Genomic DNA, 20,164 nt, shown 5'->3' on the forward strand with positions numbered 1-20,164 from the left:
ATTTAATCATCTCCCTGGAAATTTAAATATATGAAACAGAGAGAGAGAAAGCTAGTATGATGTGCAGATTTTGACATTAGATTCATAATCACCATAATGACAAGAACCGTGTTTGTTTTATTCACCATTTTGGGTCTCAATCTGGCCATCAGGCCAAGGCGCTCATTTGAAGAGGACACTTAATCCTGGAAAATATTCTCTCTACAGATCTGCAAATCACAGAATGGTTACCTAGAAGGTTGATCCATCAACTCAATGTTACCTGCAGCAAATGGCAGTAAAATTACAAAGCATTATTTGTTACATTGATGTGTTCAAACAAAAATGTTCTATTTTATGGTACATTTCAAGTTCAATCTGACCCTCAAATATAAGCTACAGTCAAATCAATTGTCAAACATATCGGGAAGGAAACAAAATTAGCCTCAGTGCAGTGGCACTTGAAGAAAGGGGGAAGTTCTGGTCTCTCCAGAGTTAGCTAAGGATGGGCACTATGGCAGATGAGAAAGACCATGTTATGGAAGATGCTAGGGATGTGGCCAGAGATCTGCACGGAAGAGGTCTCACTCCCGTGGCTCCAGACTCCCTTCCCCCAGGGAGTGGAGGGGTGGTGGTTTGCTTACAGGCCTGGAAGCAGAGAGGGCCAGAAGGCACACTCAGTCCTAAAATATGCCTGAAACTTCCTCTAATGGGTCTAGCTCTCGCAATGACATTCAGGGAACTGAAGTATGCATAGCCTCTTCATTGTTAGAACTGCTATAATTTAACATTTTGAGTTAATAATTTGAGTTAATATTTATAAAGCACTTAGAAAGAGCCTAACACATGTAAGAGCTATCTAAGTGTTTGATAAATAAATAAAGCACTTCCCAGATTGGCCAGGTGAATTATCAACCTAGTGACAAAGTAGAGAATCAAAATACACAACGGTCTACTATTTTTTTTACCTTGATAAAGCTTTAGAAACTGTCGTGCTCTGTATTTATTCCTGCACCTCGAGTGTACCCTGCAGAGTCTTGTGCAGAACTGAAATTCTAATCATGGTTCAGAGATCACCGCAAAATTAAATAATGAAAGAGTTTAAGTCTCAAGAGATGAATTCTCTTTTCTATCTTTCCAAGTAACCACCACTGAAAAGGACAGAATCTAAAAATCTCAAAGCATTTCTAGATGGCACATACCAATGCTAATGTGGGAATCAATAGAGCCAGATGCACTTTCAAAGGCATAGAAGGGGATCAAATCACAGAGAACATAAAGGGCAGCCACGCACGGGAAGTCGCAGACTACAGGTCCGCTGACAACAGGTTAATGATTTCCATGCCCTCCGCTCCCGAGGCCTCCTCCATCCCGGATGCTCACAGATGACCCGCATCCACTCCTGACCTCAGGTTGTGGCGTGGGTGGGATCTCCCGGGATCTCCCACCCCCCGGTTCCCGGCTCCTCTACGCTCCGAAGCCGCTCACGGGTTAACTACATCCGCCCCCCAAGACACCACTCGGGCGTTTAGGAATCAGAAGGCAGAATCTGAGTTCATCTCGAGGAAACAAAGACCACAAACTCTCAGAGCCGAAGGCTGGGCCGGGGGTATGGCTCTTCCCCTCCGACCAACTCGGAGGTTCCCGGGCTGAGGGAGGGGGCGCTGCCAGGGGACCCGGGAAAGTCACGTTTGCTCCGGGAAGAGGCAGCAGGCGAGGCCCGGGCACCCCTCGCCCCGCCCCGTCTCACCTCCCAGAGGGGCCCGACTGCGGCCCGGACGCGCGCGGACCCTGCCGCCCGCCCACCCGCCTCGGGTCCCGGCGGCTCCGCACCTACCCGGCTCCGCGGTGCTGCCTCCCCGCGCGGCGGGCGCGGAGCCGAGCGCACTCGCGCTTCCTCCTTCCCGGCAGGGCCGCCGGGCGCTGGCGCTTCCTCCCTGACGCGTCACGGCGGCCGGCTCCTCCCGCAGGGTGCGCGGGGCCGCCGGGGAGAGCTGGGCGGCCGGCCGTGCTCCGGGTTAGGCGTCCGCTCCCGGCTGCCGGGCGGCTGGCGCCGGGAAGGAGCCGCAGGCTGAGCGGTGCCCCCGCCGCGGAGACCCGCTGTCCTCGTGCTTCCTCGGGAACCCGCGCGAGAGCCCCGGCGCAGCGCGAGGTCCGGCCCCCGCCTCGCCGTGGGCGCAAAGTTCAGAGGACTCCGCGGGATCCCGCCTAGAGGCTCAGACTCTTCGTTTGTGTCCTGCTGCTCAGCTTATAGTGACCAATGGCCGGGGGCCCAAGAGCGGCGTGGGCCCTAGCGCCCGGGCTCGGCGGGGGAACTTGACCCTGGCGCGCAGGGAGCAGGACCGCCGGACGGCCGGAGGGACAAGAGCCACCCGGGAGTGGCCTGGTGGGCATGTGATGGGGTGTAAACTGGACACTCAGAGAGGTGAATAAGTATCCAGATAATTCAGGGGAACAACTGTGGTTCATTTAGCATTCTCTGAACAGTTCTACTTTTTCATCAGCAGAGTTTTGGCCTTTGTAAGACAGGAGAGCGCTTTCACAGATTGGCAGATCCTTTGTACAGAGAAACTTCCTTTCCACACCTCTTTTTGGATCCTCTGTGTGTGTGTGTGTGTGTGTGTCTGTTTGTGTGTCTCTGTGTGTGTGTGTGTGTGTGTGTATTGGCATTCCCATTAATCTCCAAGTCAGCTGAGGGCACACTGTACAGCTTCTTATTACTCTGGCTATTCTTTAAATATAGAAGTTGCATTTTAGAGCCATATTTATCTTTTTTTTCCAGATAGGGTGAAGAGAGGTACAGAATGTGTGCATGATTAAATGGGTGTGGAGTGAAGTGGTCAAGATTTTGTAGTAGAGTGTTTTTTGGTTTTGCCCCACAACCAGTTAGGTTTTGTCAGATGTCACTTGAAGATAGACTCAAACAACTATTTAAAGAATCCCACGTGCATATCGTATTTCAGATTTTGAGTCAATGACCTATACTTTAGCTCATATGATTCTAGAGAACTTGCCACAAATCTATGAACAAACAAACTAATAAAGGTAATTAGAAGAACTGATTTATGTGTGGCTTCCCTAAATTCAGGGGACATTTCCTTATATTTAAAATATTCAAAAATTTAGTCTCACAGAAAAGGTAAGAATATTCATTTCTGATGTCAATTAACATTGTATGGCCTCCTTCTTAAAGAAAATGGTTTTTGAATCAAATACCTTTATACTTCAAAACATAATAATCCTACAAAACTTTCTAAACAGTGATACTCAGTGGCATACAGAAATGGATATAAAATACAGTGGATTCTAAAATCCAGTAGATACTAATCAACACATTGCCAGTGGTCCTTTATATGTTTTTACTGTGATGCATACAAAGCAATCGGCACAATAAAGCACAGAGAAGCTAGAGAAGTTCCTCTCTTGTAACAAAATCAATAAGTGATCAGCGATATCTCTTAATTAAAGCCATAGTCACAGTGCTGAAAAATTTCTCAGACCAAAGGAACTTTTGTGACAATGAACTCCAAGTGGAATCATATCATTCTCACTTCAGAGACAAATACCTGGCTATCACCACTTTTCAACTTCTTTTTTCTTTTGTTTGAAAAACAAACATCTGGGAACCATTATATTTCCAAGATAAATTTGTCCTCCTGCCATGAAGAACACACACAGACACACACACACACACACGTACACACACTCCAACTCCCACAAATGCTTCAAGACAGAAAAGTTGGCAGGTGACGTTCAACTGATAAAACGTTGGGTATTTTGCCTTTATAGTCTGAGAGCTGCAATTTAATAGCTTGATTTCTCAGAACACTAGAGGTCATAAATATATTCACAAACTATTGAAGGGTTTTTTCACTTAAAATTAAAGGACACACTTTAAGGCTGATCATTTTGATTAATCATATTCACCTATAGATATAGATCATATCTTTTTCCTTTATGTTTCCAATTTCTTTTTACACTGTAAAAGTTGTTGAATGTTCAGCAATATCTAGTTGATGTTTATGCCTTTATAAAAGGTTTCATGTAAATTCATGTAAGTACATTTTTTAAATAGAGAAAGTTTGTTAGACTCTGGATTCCAATATTTTGTTTGAAAATATGATTCAGTTCATGCAGATTGGGCAAATATTGTGTTCATCTGTTATATCTATAATGTAGACATTATGAGCACAAGCTTTGGAATCGGACAGACCCAAATTTAAGTTGTGGCTCTGCCACTTTCTACTTCCGACAAATTATTTCACCTCTGCGAGCAAAGGTTTTGTCAGGAACGTAAGGATGATAACAGTATTTTTTCTCCTCAGTAGAACAGATAGTAATAGTGCTTATCTCATGAAATTGCTATGAGGATCAAATGAACCTAGTAGAATGGCTGGAACATATTATCAGTTGATTGCTATTGTCATCATCGTTATTCTTAGCTCTAACACAGATATAAAAATGCCAGTATTTCATATTTCATTTGCACTACTATAAAGAATGGTCAGTTTTTAGAGTTTTGGGATTTTTGTAGAAGTCCTAAAAGTAACAGGAAAAAATCATAAAAGAAATACTAAGATATAGTTATGTTCAGAAGTATAGATAACTGGACTGTCAATACTGTAAACTATTGACCCAAACATTAAAAAAAAAACCCAAAACAAAAACAAAAAACTAACCAGGTTATACAGTATTTCTTTTTAAATAATATGTTACAATGAGATGAGTGCCTGTTTTTTTTCTCTTTTAAAGTGAGTTCTGGTTTGTGATCATTTTTTTAAAATTTATTTATTTTTGGCTGCATTGGGTCTTCGTTGCTGCACATGGGCTTTCTCCAGTTGCGGCGAGCGGGGGCTACTCTTTGTTGCGTTGCATGGGCTTCTCATTGCGGTGGCTTCTCTTGTTGCAGAGCACAGGCTCTAGGTGCGCAGGCTTTGGTAGTTGTGGCACATGGGCTCAGTATTTGTGGCTTGTGGGCTCTAGAGTGCAGGCTCAATAGTTGTGGCACACGGGCTTAGTTGCTCCACGACATGTGGGATCTTCCTGGAACAGGGATTGAACCCGTGTCCTCTGCATTGGCAGGAGGATTCTTAACCACTGTGCCACCAGGGAAGTCCCAAGTGCCTGGTTTTCAACCTCTTTTCAAAATGGAAAACATTTTCTCTGATATGGTGACTGATATGGAACCATCATGATTTTTTATATCATACTAAAGTTCTCTGTTATTTGTAATTGTTTTATTGTAACTTTGGAAGAGTTGAGGAGCATAACAGTACAAGATTATCACTTCCCTTAGGGAAAAAAATTTGATAAAATAGGTAGTCACAGGACCTGAATGACTCTATTCATAAGTTGGCTGGAAATAGAAGTGAGGGCCAGTATTCACTAGAATATTTGTTTTATAGCAGAAAAATCACTAAGACTAGAGAAGTAAGAGTAATGCTACCAACTACATGATTACAAAAGGAAAGGTGTTTTTGATTCATGTTATTTGCATAGTTTTTATAGCACCTTTTCTTTCATTCTACTACAGACTCACCTACTTAAGTGGGTCAGACATCATGAGTTGTTGCTATAGTTTCCAGCTATGTTTATCCATTGATATACCAACCGTAATATCCCACAACTTCAGAAAAGAGAAAGCCATTTTTATTGGGAAAGTAGTTTAAGGCATAGTCCTAGCCACGAATTGGCTCAGAAAATAATTAACAAGAAAAGCCTGCTGTAAAAATAGGTGAGAATATGAGAGTTAAAGTGACCAATTTATTGAATTTTCTGAGCAAAGCAATTTAATAAAGCAACGCAAAGTATAGTTAGAATAACTCGGATCCTCACGGGAACTGAAACAGACCGGTTTCTACTGCCTTAGCACAAAGCAGAATTACCCTGTTTCCTTGATCTGGAAAACGGTTCAGAGCACACTCATTTTGTGTGTTGCCTGTGGGAGTGGCTCAAAGCTCAACATCTTTCTTGGGCCAAGTTAGCCATGTTCAAACTCAAAACTGAAATGCCTGAAGTTCAGGTGTGTTTTGTAATAAAGAGAAAACTCTATTTTAAAGCAAGACTCTATTAGGGTCAAATATAAGGCTTTTCAGATCACAGAACTTTCTTACTTTCTATATTAGACTCATGAGAAAAACCAAGGGGAAGTGTTAGGAGATCAAACCGCCTAAACTGCTAGCATCAGCTTTTTGATTAAAAAGCTGCTAGAAATTGCTTTAAATCTTGCTAAGAACATTCCATTATCTGAAGTAAAACTATTATCCTTCCCTATTAAGGAAATCTCATTATCTTCCGATCTAGTTATTAGGAGCATCAAGAACAAAATGAAAATTGCCCCTTTTTTCTTTCTCATTTTCCCTCTTTGTTTTTTTCTGCCTCTTGTTTGGACAGTCTGTTACGTACATAAACTCTGTCTGTTGTGAGTTGACAGCAGCTTATTTACATAAGTCCTGTCAGCAGTTACTCTGTCCCTCAGAGAATCATATTAGGCCTTTGAGCTCAAACCTACTGGGTAGACTTTGAAGATAATAATTATTTTAGTTAATTATCAGTATAGAATAATAGCTTTTCTTAAACACCATTCATTTGGTGACTCAGTTATTTACTGTCAATTATGTGCAATTAATGACTGAACCCGTCTCAGAGGGCAAAGTCTTAATAGCCTTTGGCTTAAAGAGGTGCATTGCTGTTATTTCCTCATCTAGTTCCCTAAGGTATCTGTGTCTGGCTCAACCAGATATGTCAAAGGCTTAAATGGAACTTAAGGGCCTATAACTCTTCATATACCAGAACACCCTTAAATTCCCTAGGTTTTCTAGAATAAACAGCTTCAGTTCTTTTAACTTTTTCTACACCTCTTTTTTTAATGTTTTACATCTCTCGTACAACTTCTTTCCAAATTCTCCACATTCTTTTTTAGATGAGATGCCCATTATGAGACATGGAATCTTCTTTGAAACGATTGGGTAAGTCCTTAGTATAGTGAGAGCATTCTCTCAGCTCTTCAATTCACACTCCTATAATGCAACTTAGAATTATTCTTACATTTAAAATTATATTTCATCATTAGACTTTAAAATTGGAACTCTAAATGCTTGTTTAGCATACTTACACTTCTCAAATTATATTTAAGAGGTTATTTTGATTATCCTATTGAACTCCTCTGCACCTGTTTTACCAAAACTATTTTTCCTGGATGATTTTTAATTTCATCACATTTGTTAAGACAAAAGACATCCAAAGTGGAGGGTACAAATCCTAGGAGTACTCAAGACAATTTACTACAGTTGAGAAAGAAGATATCCCAGTGTTTAACAGATCTTCCTCAACTTACGATGGGGTTACATCCCCAATAAATCTATGATAAGTTGAAAGTATTCTAAAATGCATTTAATACACCCTACCTACTAGACATCATAGCTTAGCCAAGCCTAGCTTAAACCTGTTCAGAATCCTTACATTAGCCTACGGTTGGGTAAAATCCTCTAACACAAAGTCTACTTTATAATAAAGTGTTGGATATCTCATGTAATTCATTGAATACTGTACCGAAAGTGAAAAATGGAATAGTTGTCTGGGTCCAGAATGGTTGGAAGTATATGGGTTGTTTACCCTCCTGATTGCCTGGCTGACCAGGAGCTGCCGCTATCCAGCATCACGAGAGAGGATCATAACAGCATATCCCTAGCCCAGGAAAAGATAAAAAGTCAAAATTTGGAGTTTGGTTTCTACTGAATTCATATTGCTTTCACACCATCGTGAAGTTGAAAAATCGTAAGGTGAACCATTGTAAGTCACGGACCGTCTGTATTTGTTTTACCCAAAAAGGAAGAAATTAAGCTTTATTATTCAACATACGCACTGCCACTGGCACGCTCATACAGTCCTTTGTCAGTCATCCGTATGCGCTGCGAGGTGTCCTGAGAAGGGTGTGCTTCCACTTGAAGGGAAACCTTCATTCATCCATCATCAGTGTGATGCAGTTTTGTGTGGTATAGGAAGTCATTGATGTGATTAATTTTGTAAAAACAAATCCTTTCAATAGAATCTATATAATATTTTGTACTGAGATGGGGAGTAATTGTGGAAACTCTTTATCTTCCATCAAAGTATTCAAGATGCTTGGGCTTAAAAGCACAGCTCCTGGATACACACAGCCTGGTTCTGACCATAGTCTGCCATCACCAGCCACGTAACTCTGGGCAAGTTACTTCACATCTCTGGGGTTCAATTTCTTCATCTGTAAAATGGATATCATCATAGTATCTACTGCACTGGGTTGTACTGAGGGTGAAGTGAGTTTACATATATATATAAATCTACCACCAAAATAAGCTTTACATAAGCACTAGTTATTATTACTTACAAGAGCAGTTAAATGTCAAGATGAATGATGCATTTTTCCTCTGACAAAAATACAAGGGATCCAAATTTCCCTACCTTTTCTGTGAGTAGTACTTTCCTTTCAAGGTAAAGTTTTATCAATGAGTGAGAGAGTAACTTTATCCAGCCTCCCCTTTAAGTGTACGTGTGTTTTGACAGAAATACTCTGGGGAGAAGATTTTGAAAATGATATTTGGAAAAATGTAATTTTGTTGCAAAACACAGTGCGTGTGTCCTATTAAAACTAATATATGCACAGTTAAAAATTTTGGAAACAATTTTTTATTTGTTTAAATATTTTCCAAATAATGGATTTCAGTGAATCTTAAATTCATCTGTTGAAAAGATAAAATTTTTTTAAATCACAGGCAGACCTCTGAGATATTGCAGGTCCACTTCCAGACCACTGCAATGAAGCAAATATTGCAATAAAGTGAGTCACAAATTTTTTGGTTTCCCAGTGCATATAAAAGTTATGTTTAGGGGCTTCCCTGGTGGCGCAGTGGTTGAGAATCTGCCTGCTAATGCAGGGCACACGGGTTCGAGCCCTGGTCTGGGAAGATCCCACATGCTGCGGAGCAACTAGGCCCGTGAGCCACAACTACTGAGCCTGCGCGTCTGGAGCCTGTGCTCCGCAACAAGAGAGGCCACGATAGTGAGAGGCCCGCGCACCGCGATGAAGAGTGGCCCCCGCTTGCCGCAGCTAGAGGAAGCCCTCGCACAGAAACGAAGACCCAACACAGCCATAAATAAATAAATAAATAAATAAATAAATACGTGCTAATAATTTAAAAAAAAGTTATGTTTACACTCTACTGTAGTATATTAAGTGTGCAATAGCATTATATCTAAAAAAGTACATACCTTAATTTTTTTTTTTTTTTTTTTTTTTTTTAATTTATTTATTTTATTTATTTATTTTTGGCTGCTTTGGGTCTTCATTGCTGCGCATGGGCTTTCTCTAGTTGTGGTGAGTGGGGGCTACTCTTCGTTGCAATGTGAGGGCTTCTCATTGTGGTGGCTTCTCTTGTTGCGGAGCACGGGCTCTCGGCGCGTGGGCTTCAGTAGTTGTGGCACGTGGGCTCAGTAGTTGTGGCTTGCGAGCTCTAGAGCGCAGGCTCAGTAGTTGTGGCGCACGGGCTTAGTTGCTCCGCGGCATGTGGGATCTTCCCGGACCAGGGCTCGAACCTGTGTCCCCTGCATCAGCAGGCGGATTCTTAGCCACTGTGCCACCAGGGAAGTCCCCTTAATTTTAAAAAGACTTTATTTCTAAAAAATGCTAGCCATCATCTGAACTTTCAGTGAGCTGTAATCTTTTTGCAATAGGAACATCAAAGATCACTGATCACAGATCACCATAACAAGAACAAGTCTGAAATATTGCAAGAATTACCAAAATGTGACACAGAGCCACGAAGTGAGCAAATGCTATTGGAAAAATGGTGCCAATAGACAGGCTCAACACAGGGTTGCCACAAACCTTCAAGCTGTAAAAAGTGCCGTATCTGCAAAGTGCAATAAAGTGAAGCACAATAAAATGAGGTATGCCTGTAGTTTGCAAGAATTGCTGATTGATAGCAGGCAAAATGGAAATTTACTAGTCAAACTTCAATATAAACCTTTGTAGAACTGGTTGATGAGATCGACAAAGAAAATGAGTACTTTAATAGATACAGTCAACAACAATGCACTTCTTCCATTTAAATCTAAATATCTTCTTGAAATATCTTTTCCAGTTATGATAGCTATTAAAATGTAGTATTAGGATAATCTACTCTTAGGACCAGATCTGCAAATCACTATATCATGAAGAGTTAAGCCAAGAATTTTAAAAAGGAATAACATACCAAGTAACAAAACATCAAGTGAAAGCAAAAGGCTCTTATACTATTAATAAAATACCATTAAATTATTTAAATATATTGATTATTTCACATTTTAAAATTTGGGGTTTATATTGTACGATGTATACAATCTATTGCTATAGGTCACAATTACATAATTTATACAGGGGTGTGCATGCAGAAACATTCTTAAGGATGGGGTGCATATTCAAAAAGCAAGTTGTTGGTTTACCTTTCGCCATTCCTACTCCTTGGTTTGGTGTCATCTAAGAATTTAATGCCTTTTGTTCTCTTCCTTCTTCATTCAATAACTATTTGTTTAGTGCCTAGTGTGTGGCAGGTACTGTGCTAGGTGCAGGGAGGTAGAAATTAAAAATATAATCCCCACCCACATCAGTAGTTTAAATCATTTATGAAACATATAAAAGGACCTAGTTCCACGACTAAACTCCACACTATCACCTGCTTCTCAACTCCTTCCCTCACCTCCAAACCTGGCCTTTACATAGGTAATGATCCACTGTGGATGGGGACTTGAATTTGAAACTTGTCATTTGAACACCTACTTAGTTTTTATGTAGTTTAGGTAAACCATTTATGACTTATTTTCTCTTCTAGATATCTGCAAGGTGCTTTTAAGGCAATCTTATGTAAATATAAATATTACTAATTCAACAAACACTTCCTCTGCAAAGCCCTGTGTTAAGACAGAGGGAAGTTTCAAGGTACAAAGGTGAACTGTATTTTCAAGGGGGATTTTATATCCTTGATATAACATATGAAAAATGAGAAAAACACCTTAATTTTTTCTTTATGCAATGTAGATTGCCTTCACTATTGACTGTATTCCTCAGTATACTGCAGTTTTTAAATATAAATTTATTTATTTTTGGCTGTGTTGGGTCTTCATTGTTGCGCACGGGCTTTCTCTAGGCGCACAGGCTTCAGTAGTTGTGGTTCGCAGGCTCTGGAGTGCAGGCTCAATAGTTGTGGCACACAGGCTTAGTTGCTCCACAGCATGTGGGATCTTTCTGGACCAGGGCTCGAACCCGTGTCCCCTGCATTGGCAGGCAGATTCTTAACCACTGCGCCACCAGGGAAGCCCCCAGTATACTGCATTTTTAACTATCTTACCACTTTTGCCTTGTGTTGTTTCTTCAAGCCTAGTACCATCTGTTTGGAAGTTTTACAGGCATGGTATTTGACTTCAACCACGTCTTTCAAATTTCATCTCGTTACTTGTAATTTTAACCCATGATTGGGGTAAATTATTTTTAATTGCTACTTATTTGCATTGGAGAACAATCATATGAAAAACAGGTAGAGGAAAATACTTCTGGAAACTAGATCATAGAATGATCCTATATGCTTAAAATGGAATCCTATACATTTCCCTAAATAGCAAGAAAATGTGGTGATTTGAGGTATTCAAGGCAAGAAACTGGATCACATGATTTCCTGAGGTCTTGTTTACTTTTAAACTCTGCAAATAAGCAAAGCCCAAAGCTCACAGCCTTTGGAGGAACTTATACCCGTTTGGCTTTTTAAAAAGCAAGCAGTATTAACAGTTCAGAAACTTTGGGCATGGTATAAAAAGTCAAAATTAGTTACAAAAGTCTGTGGTAATATAAAATTCCATTTAGAAAATGGTAAGCAGCACATAAAGGCAATAAAGAGATGGTATCTTTATTTGACTTTTAACTGTTATTTACTGACTATTAACTGGCTATCCCGCCAACAGAAAAACCCAATTTTCACTATCATAAACATTTTCTTAGAAAGTAGGAAGAAAAATACAATTTGAACAAATTTCAGTACAGTGTAGTGATTAAGGACATGGCTTTAGAGGAAAACAGTCCTGGGTTTGAATCTCACTCTGCTGTTTACTGGCTCTGGACCCAAGCACATCGCCTAACTCCCTAGCCTCAGTTTTTTTCATTCAGAAAAGTAGTTCCTACTTCACAAAGTTGTTACGATTAAGTGAGATAATCACACAGTAATAACACAATACATGGTAACATTTAAAATTATATATATACAGTTGACCCTTGAACAACATAGGGGTTAGGGGTGCTGACCCCCTACCCCAACCCCAGCTGAAAATACGTGGCTAACTTTTAGGCAGCCCTTCGTATCAACAGTTCTGCATCCATGGATTCAGCCAACCACAGATGGTGTAGTACTGTAGTACATATTTATTGAAAAAAGTGTGCATATAAGTGGAGGGAGACTGTCTTTTCTCCATTGTATATCCTTGCCTCCTTTGTCATAGATTAGTTGACCGTAGGTGCATGGTCACCTTATCTTTGATAAAGGAGGCAAGAATATACCGTGGAGGTAAGACAGCCTCTTCAATAAGTGGTACTTGGAAAACTGGACAGCTACATGTAAAAGAATGAAATTAGAACATTTCTTAACACCATACACAAAAATAAACTCAAAATGGATTAAAGACCTAAATGTAAGGCCAGACACTATAAGACTCTTAGAGGAAAACATAGGCAGAACACTCTATGACATAAATCACAGCAAGATCTTTTTTGACCCACCTCCTAGAGAAATGGAAATAAAACCAAAAATAAACAAATGGGACCTAATGAAATTTAAAAGCTCTTGCACAGCAAAGGAAACCATAAACAAGACAAAAAGACAACCCTTAGAATCGGAGAAAATATTTGCAAACGAAGCAACTGACAGTGGATTAATCTCCAAAATATACAAGCAGCTCATGCAGCTCAATATCAAAAAAACAAACAATCCAATCCAAAAATGGGCAGAAGACCTAAATAGACATTTCTCCAAAGAAGACATACAGATTGCCAACAAACACATGAAAGGATGCTTAACATCACTAATCATTAGAGAAATGCAAATCAAAACTACAATGAGGTATCACCTCACACCGGTCAGAATGGCCATTATCAAACAATCTATAAACACTAAATGCTGGAGAGGGTGTGGAGAAAAGGGAACCCTCTTGCACTGTTGGTGTGAATGTAAATTGATACAGCCACTATGGAGAACAGTATGGAGGTTCCTTAAAAAATTAAAAATAGAACTAACATATGACCCAGCCATCCCACTACTGGGCATATACCCTGAGAAAACCATAATTCAAAAAGACACATGCACCCCAATGTTCACTGCAGCATTATTTACAATAGCCAGGACATGGAAGCAACCTAAATGCCCATCAACAGACGAATGGATAAAGATGTGGTACATATATACAATGGAATATTACTCAGCCTTAAAAAGTGAAATTCAGTTATTTTTAGTGAGATGGATGGACCTAGAGTCTGTCATAGAGAGTGAAGTAAGTTAGAAAGAGAAATACAAATACCGTATGCTAACACATATATATGGAATCTAAAAAAAAAAAGGTCTGAAGAACCTAGGGGCAGGACAGGAATAAAGACACGGATGTAGAGAATAGACTTGAGGACACGGGGAGGGGGAAGGGTAAGCTGGGACGAAGTGAGAGAAGCATTGACATATATACACTACCAAATATAAAATAGCTAATGGGAAGCAGTTGCATAGCACAGGGAGATCAGCTCGGTGCTTTGTTACCAACTAGAGGGGTGGAATAGGGAGGGTGGGAGGGAGGCACAAGAGGGAGGGGATATGGAGATATACGCATGCATATAGCTGATTCACTTTGTTATACAGCAGAAACTAACACAACACTGTAAAGCAATTATACTCCAATAAAGGTGTTTAAAAAAAAAGAAATAAATTATCAATATTTCTAAAAAAAAAAGTTGAAGAGGGAGGCAATAGAAAAGAGTCAGAGAAAGAGATGCAACTGTGGAAGAATGGTCAGAGAGATGCAACACTGCTGGCTTTAAAGGTGGAGAAAGGGGCCAAGAGCCAGGGAATGTGGGTAGCCTCCAGAAGAAGCTGGAAAAGGCAAGGAAATGGATTCATATCTGGAGCCTCCAAAAAAGAGTGCAGCCCCGCTGACACATTGATTTTAGCCCAGTTAAACCCATGTCAGACTCCTAACCTACAGAACTATAAAATAATACATTTCTGTTGTTCTAAGTCTCTCCGTTTGTGGTAATTTGTTACAGCAGCAGGTAGAAAACAAATTAGATACTTAGATATATCAGGAGCTCTACAAAAGATGCAGGTAAGTGTGGGCATATGGAGAATTATCTTTGTTTTCCCCAGTTTTGGAAACCATGCTAACTCAAAAACGTTTTCATTTTTGTTTTCTTTATATAACTAGTTGCAAGGGTCTGATGTACCATACCATAAGATTATCCTCCAGGTAACAGAAGTACTCTTTGCTGACAGCTTAAGCCATTAGGGTTCCCTCATGATGGCAGCTGACAATTATAGGAAATAAATTTTACTTAAGCACTCCCTAGTTTCTTATGATTTTCTCTCTTGCATCTCGACACCTAGAGTATCATACAAATTAGTTACGAGTTGATGACGATGTGAGTGGTCCTGTCACCTCCCGGAAAGGTGAGGACAGAGGTTGTCAGTGGAGGCACCCCGCACTCCCTGACTGCTTCCTGCGTCTTCTTGGTTCTGTCAGAAGCACGTTATGTACACATTGCCTTTAATCTTCGTAACCACACCATCATCACCATTTCACAGATAAAGAAACCGAAGTTCAAAGGCGTCACCCAGTAGGAAAGTGGCAGAGCTAAGTCCATGCGAAGCCCATGATCTTTCACCACAGAGACTCCAATGTCAACAGATAGTGCTGGGTGAAAGGCATCAAAGATCAGGTGTAGAAGAGTTTACAAACTCAAACGCCTACAGCACCTGGAAGGCACCACGTGTGCTAAATGTCAGAGGAGGTGAAAGTGAGATGCAGAATGGCAACTGACAATCAGTCTTAGTGAGAGGCAAGCAGGGCATGACCTCTCTACGGGGGACGGCTGACAGCTGCTACCAGCTGATGGCTGCTATGTGAGAGCACAGGCCCAATGTTGCCAGGTTGATTCATTTTTCAATAAAAGCTAGCAATATACATTTTCATCTGAAATGGCATAATGTCAAAATGCTAGGAACAGGGAATTCCCTGGTGGTCCAGCAGTTAGGACTCCGTGCTTCCACTGCAGGGGGCCTGGGTTCAATCCCTAGTTGGGGAAGTAAGATCCTGCAAGATGCACGGCGCGGCCAAAAAAAAAAAAAAAAAAAAATGCTAGGAACAAATTCAGGTTTTTTTAAAAAAACACTGTGCAAGCCAAATAAGCCACATATCAGGCAAATCTGCCTCAGGGATTGTCAATTTGAGACCACTAGCCTAGACCCTAGGGATTGGTACTGACCCAGGAGTGGTCCATAGTCAAGCTACAAGAGAGATGTGGAAAGGACTGGACCAGATTTTGATTGAGCTCCTGAGAAAGGACGGTGCCCTAATCCAAGAACAAGGGAGGCATATTCTAGGGCATTGAGGCACACCCGATAAGGGAATATGACTCAACTTCTCCACAAAATCTTCTTAAAGAGACCCGTCTAACCAATAATTAAAGCAACTCTAAACATATTAACCTACTTATTATTTTCCCCTTTCCTCTTTTCTAATGTAGAAGCACTTTTGGGTGAATCTTCATTGATAGGTATGTTTATCTGCCATATTTCTGTATGTGATAATTAGTAGCCAGATCAGATCAATTATTTTAACAGAAAACAGCTTAATTAATGATATGAATCCATTTTATGTATGTGCAAAAAGTTGACATATATTATCTGTAGCATAGGAAGAAATGGCATGACTTTGAAAATATTTATGTATTCAAAATAGTACACTATCAAAAAAAGAAAACTACAGTTAAAACTTACTAATACACATTTGAACTCGAAAGCTCTGATTTGAGAAACACAGCTGCAGGAAACACTGAGGGGTGAGACTGAAAGTTGTACAGCAGGCAGCGTCTTCACAATCGTGATTTTTCTCCAGCAGAGCTCTGAAGCCCTGATGCAGCCATGAGAAGGCAGACAACTGGGTTGAACCTGCGTTGGAAAGGTTCAAGAGAAGGTCAAAAGAGCAGAGGAAGAGAGCCCAGGTGGGGAGCCAAGCCACTTACACTTGCTAAGGAAAGGAGGAGGTGACAGGAAGAAAGGCGAGGCCAAGGGCATGGGGGACCTGAACAGGTACAGGGTAAGGTTAACAGAAGATTGCTATACACACATAAACTATTAACAATATTTTATATTTTAAAGTACACTGTAATTTTCAAGGCTTTTTTAAACATAGACTTCAGTTTTCAGAGCAGGTTTAGGTTCACAGCAAAACAGAGCAGAGACAGCCGAGAGCTCCCATGCACCCGCTGTCCCCATATACGCAGCAAAACAGAGCAGAGAGAGCAGAGAGCTCCCATGTACCCGCTGTCCCCATATACACAACCTCCACCACTATTGACATCTCCCACCAGAGCAGTACATTTGTTAAAATCAATGAACCTACACTGATGCATCGTTACCAACCGAAGTTCATTGTTTACATTAAGGTTCACTCTTGGTGTTGTACATTCTATGGGTTTGGACAAATGTATAATGATGTGCATCCAACATTATAGTATCAAAGAGAATAGCTTCACTGCCCTAAAAATCCTCTGTGCTCTGCCTATTCATCCCTCCCTCCCCCTACCCCTGGCAACCACTAATCTTTTCACTGTCTTCATAGTTTTGCCTTTTCCAGATTGTCATACAGTAGGAATCATACAGTATATAACATTTTCAGATTGGCTTCTGTTACCTAGTAATATGCATTTAACACCCCCCCCCCCCCCCAACTTTTCATGGCTTAATAGCTCATTTCTTTTCAGTGTTGAATCATCTTCCATTGCCTGGATATGCCAGTTCATCCATTCACTTACTGAAGGATGTCTTGGTTGCTTCCAAGTTTTGGCAAATATGAATAACGCTGGTATAAACTTCATGTGTAGATTTTTGTGTGGACAATGCAGTTTTACATTCATAGTCTGAATATAGAGAAAATTTTCTAAGTCAAATTCTAACGAGCCAAATACAGCACACCAAATCACACCATTTATCAATTTGACTGATAGGAGATTCTCCTTCGAGTACACAAAGAAACCACAAAAGCTATAACGTTACGTTAGGAATGAAGAACTCTACACTGATGATTTTGCCAAATGTTTTGAAGAATTCTTTAATTTTGTCATGTCCCTCATCTTCTTTCTGCCCCGTCCCTTCCTTCCTACCACGGAGCATACTTGGCACACACAGTGGCTCAGTGGATGCTGTAGCCAGGTTGTCTGTTTGTCTCTGTATAATGGGGCTCTGACACTTAAGAGCTGCATGACTTGGAACAAGTAACTTCACATCTTTGTGCTTCTTCTTCCTCATCTAAAAAACAGGGATTTTAATTAATTTATTTATTTTTATTTTTTAAAAACTTTTTATTTTATATTGGAGTACAGTTGAGTAGAAATATTGTGTTAGTTGCAGGTGTACAGCAAAGTGCTTCAGTTATACATGTACATGTATCTATTCTTTTTCAAATTCTTTTCCCATTTAGGTTGTTACATAAAATTGAGCAGAGTTCCCTGTGCTCTACAGTATGTCCTTGTTGGTTATCCATTATAAAACAGGGATTATTTTTTTCAAATGTTTTCCTTTTTTGTTTTGTTTAAATTTTATTTATTTATCTTCTTGGCTGTGTTGGGTCTTTGTTGCTGCACACGGGCCTAGTTGCGGCGAGCGGGGGCTACTCTTCGTTGCAGGACACGGGCTTCTCATTGCGGTGGTTTCTCTTGTTGCAGAGCACAGGCTCTAGGTGCGCGGGCCTCGGCAGCTGTGGCACACGGGCTCAGTAGTTGTGGCTTGCGGGCTCTAGAGTGCAGACTCAGTAGTTGTGGTGCACAGGCTTAGTTGCTCCGCGGCATGTGGGCTCTTCCTGGACCAGGGCTCGAACCCATGTCCCCTGCATTGGCAGGCAGATTCCCAACCACTGCACCACCAGGGAAGTCCCAAAACAGGGATTTTTAATAGTGCCTACCTCATGGCTTAAATGAGTTTATATTCACAAACTCTTAGAAGGATACCTGCCTGGTACATAAGTATTTGTCAAATAAAATGAAGGGTATGTACATGGATCTCTTGTGTGAATGCTGGTCTCACAATTCGGTACACACTTTGATGAGGTCGCCCTGTTCAGTCAAACTGTCAGCTCTGTGATTTAATTTTATCCTCCTTACAAGCCAACAGGTTAGCTTATCAGTGTCTCACAGATGCTGGAAGAAGACACGAGACAGCTGAGTGAGAGAAAAAGAACTTTATTATTCACAGCACAGCACAAAAAGAATGAGCATCAGAATGTCTGCATCAATTCCCCTTGTCTCCAAGTTCCACACGGGTGAATGGAGGGGCCCAGAGAGATGCCACATGTGCAGTGGGTTTGTGTTGCAGCTGGGGAACAGTAAACTTGGGGAACCCACTGCTTTTCTAGCAAGCAGCAAGCTAAGCCTGTCCTTTATCCCAGAAGGAGATGTTACTTCATCCCTCAAGACTGCCCACTGCAAACCCAACCATGAGAAATGGCTTGCGTACAGTGGTGTGGTAGAGAGACTCCAAGATAGCCCATAATGGTTCCCAGTATTCCCAATATTCACTCTTTTGTGTGACACCCCCGCCCCGCTCCAGTTTATTGTGGGCTGGACTTACTGACTCACTTCTAACTAACTGAATACAGCACAAGAGATGGGATGTTGCTTTTGAGATGAGGTGATAAAAAGACTGGCTTCTGTCTTGGGCACCATCTTATGTTCTCTCACTGACTCACTCTGTGGGAAGACAGCTGTCATGTTGTGAGATGCCTTGTAGAGATAACTGCACGGCAAGGAAAAGATGTCTTTGGCCAACAGCCAGGTGAGTGAGCTTGGAGGAAGAATCTCCTCCATTCAAGCCTGGAAATGACTGCAGCCCTGGCCAGCACCTTGACTATAGCCTTGTCAGAGACCCTGCGCCAGAGGCACCCAGCTAAGCCGTGCCCAGATTCCTCATCCACAGAAACTGTCAGAAAATAAGTGATTGTTGTCTCAAGCCGCTATGATTTAGAGTAATCTGCTATGGAGTAACAGATAAGTAACACAAGCAGTCAGGGCCTTGCATTCTGGGCATCCTGAGCAAGACATGCAGGCGCGTGAGAGATAACCATCTCCCAACAACAGGGTAAAGCAACAGCCCAGGGGTCAGCAATGCTATCTTCCCAGAAAAGGGCTGGCATGCTTAGTGTCTGGCATGTAGGAAAGAGGCAGATACTGAGACTGGAAAGTAGAATTTGGAAGGAAGCCCATAGCTGGAACTAGCCTTACCAACCTTGGAGCTATTTTTGAGATTTTTTCTTTGCTTGAGGACATGATGCAGGGTAGAGAAAACTGGCTTCTGGTTTGTACATGTAGTGGGAAGCAAGGTAGGGAGGAATCCTTTTACAGTGTCAAATACTGAAACGCCTGCACTGCATTCAATGAACCAAATTATCCAGTTGTATATTACTCCCTGTACTCATTTGTCTTTTGTTCTTCTGAAGCCCTTTGTAAACTTTTGTTTAAATATTTTCCCTGGTCTAATCCCTACTCCATCGAATTGAGAGTCAAATGCTTGAGCCACTATATTAAAGGGGAAATAGTGCCCCCTGGAGGCCAGAGTGGCAATGCTCAGAGACCCCAAGAGGCAGGAGAAGCTAGGACAGGCCAGGGAGACGGCAAAGTTCTTGAAAAAATGCTAGGAAAATATGTGATACTCTTTCAAATCTCCTTGATCTAAAGCCTTTAAGAAATTGGCATGAAAATTTTATAACTATGTGTGGTGACTGATGTTAACTAGACTTACTGTGGTGATCATTTTATAATACGTGAATTATAACATTATACATCAATTTAAAAATTCATTCTAAATAACTAAAAAACATTTTTTTAAGAGAAAGAAATTGGTATGGAAGGTTTTTTTTCTTGACTTGATAAAGAGCT

At 40.9% G+C, this 20,164-nt stretch overlaps 1 protein-coding gene across 10 annotated transcripts in view; it reads right to left on the reverse strand.

Moving 5' to 3' along the window:
- The window catches only part of SGK3 (serum/glucocorticoid regulated kinase family member 3), a 153,507-nt gene that overhangs the window by 110,735 nt on the left and 22,608 nt on the right, over positions 1–20,164 (reverse strand). For 2 of the 10 annotated variants that reach the window (XM_057532025.1, XM_057532021.1), the window contains exon 1: positions 1,817–2,558. The exons of 3 other annotated variants lie outside the window; for them this stretch is intronic. The gene's annotated coding sequence lies outside the window, so the exon portion shown is untranslated. Of the gene's footprint in view, positions 1–1,816; positions 2,559–20,164 lie in introns of those variants that run through there. 5 more of the 10 variants (XM_057532019.1, XM_057532020.1, XM_057532022.1 and 2 more) reach the window with 3 other exon arrangements.

This window comes from Balaenoptera acutorostrata, chromosome 17, assembly GCF_949987535.1.
Source record: "Balaenoptera acutorostrata chromosome 17, mBalAcu1.1, whole genome shotgun sequence".
Lineage (NCBI taxonomy): Eukaryota > Metazoa > Chordata > Mammalia > Artiodactyla > Balaenopteridae > Balaenoptera > Balaenoptera acutorostrata.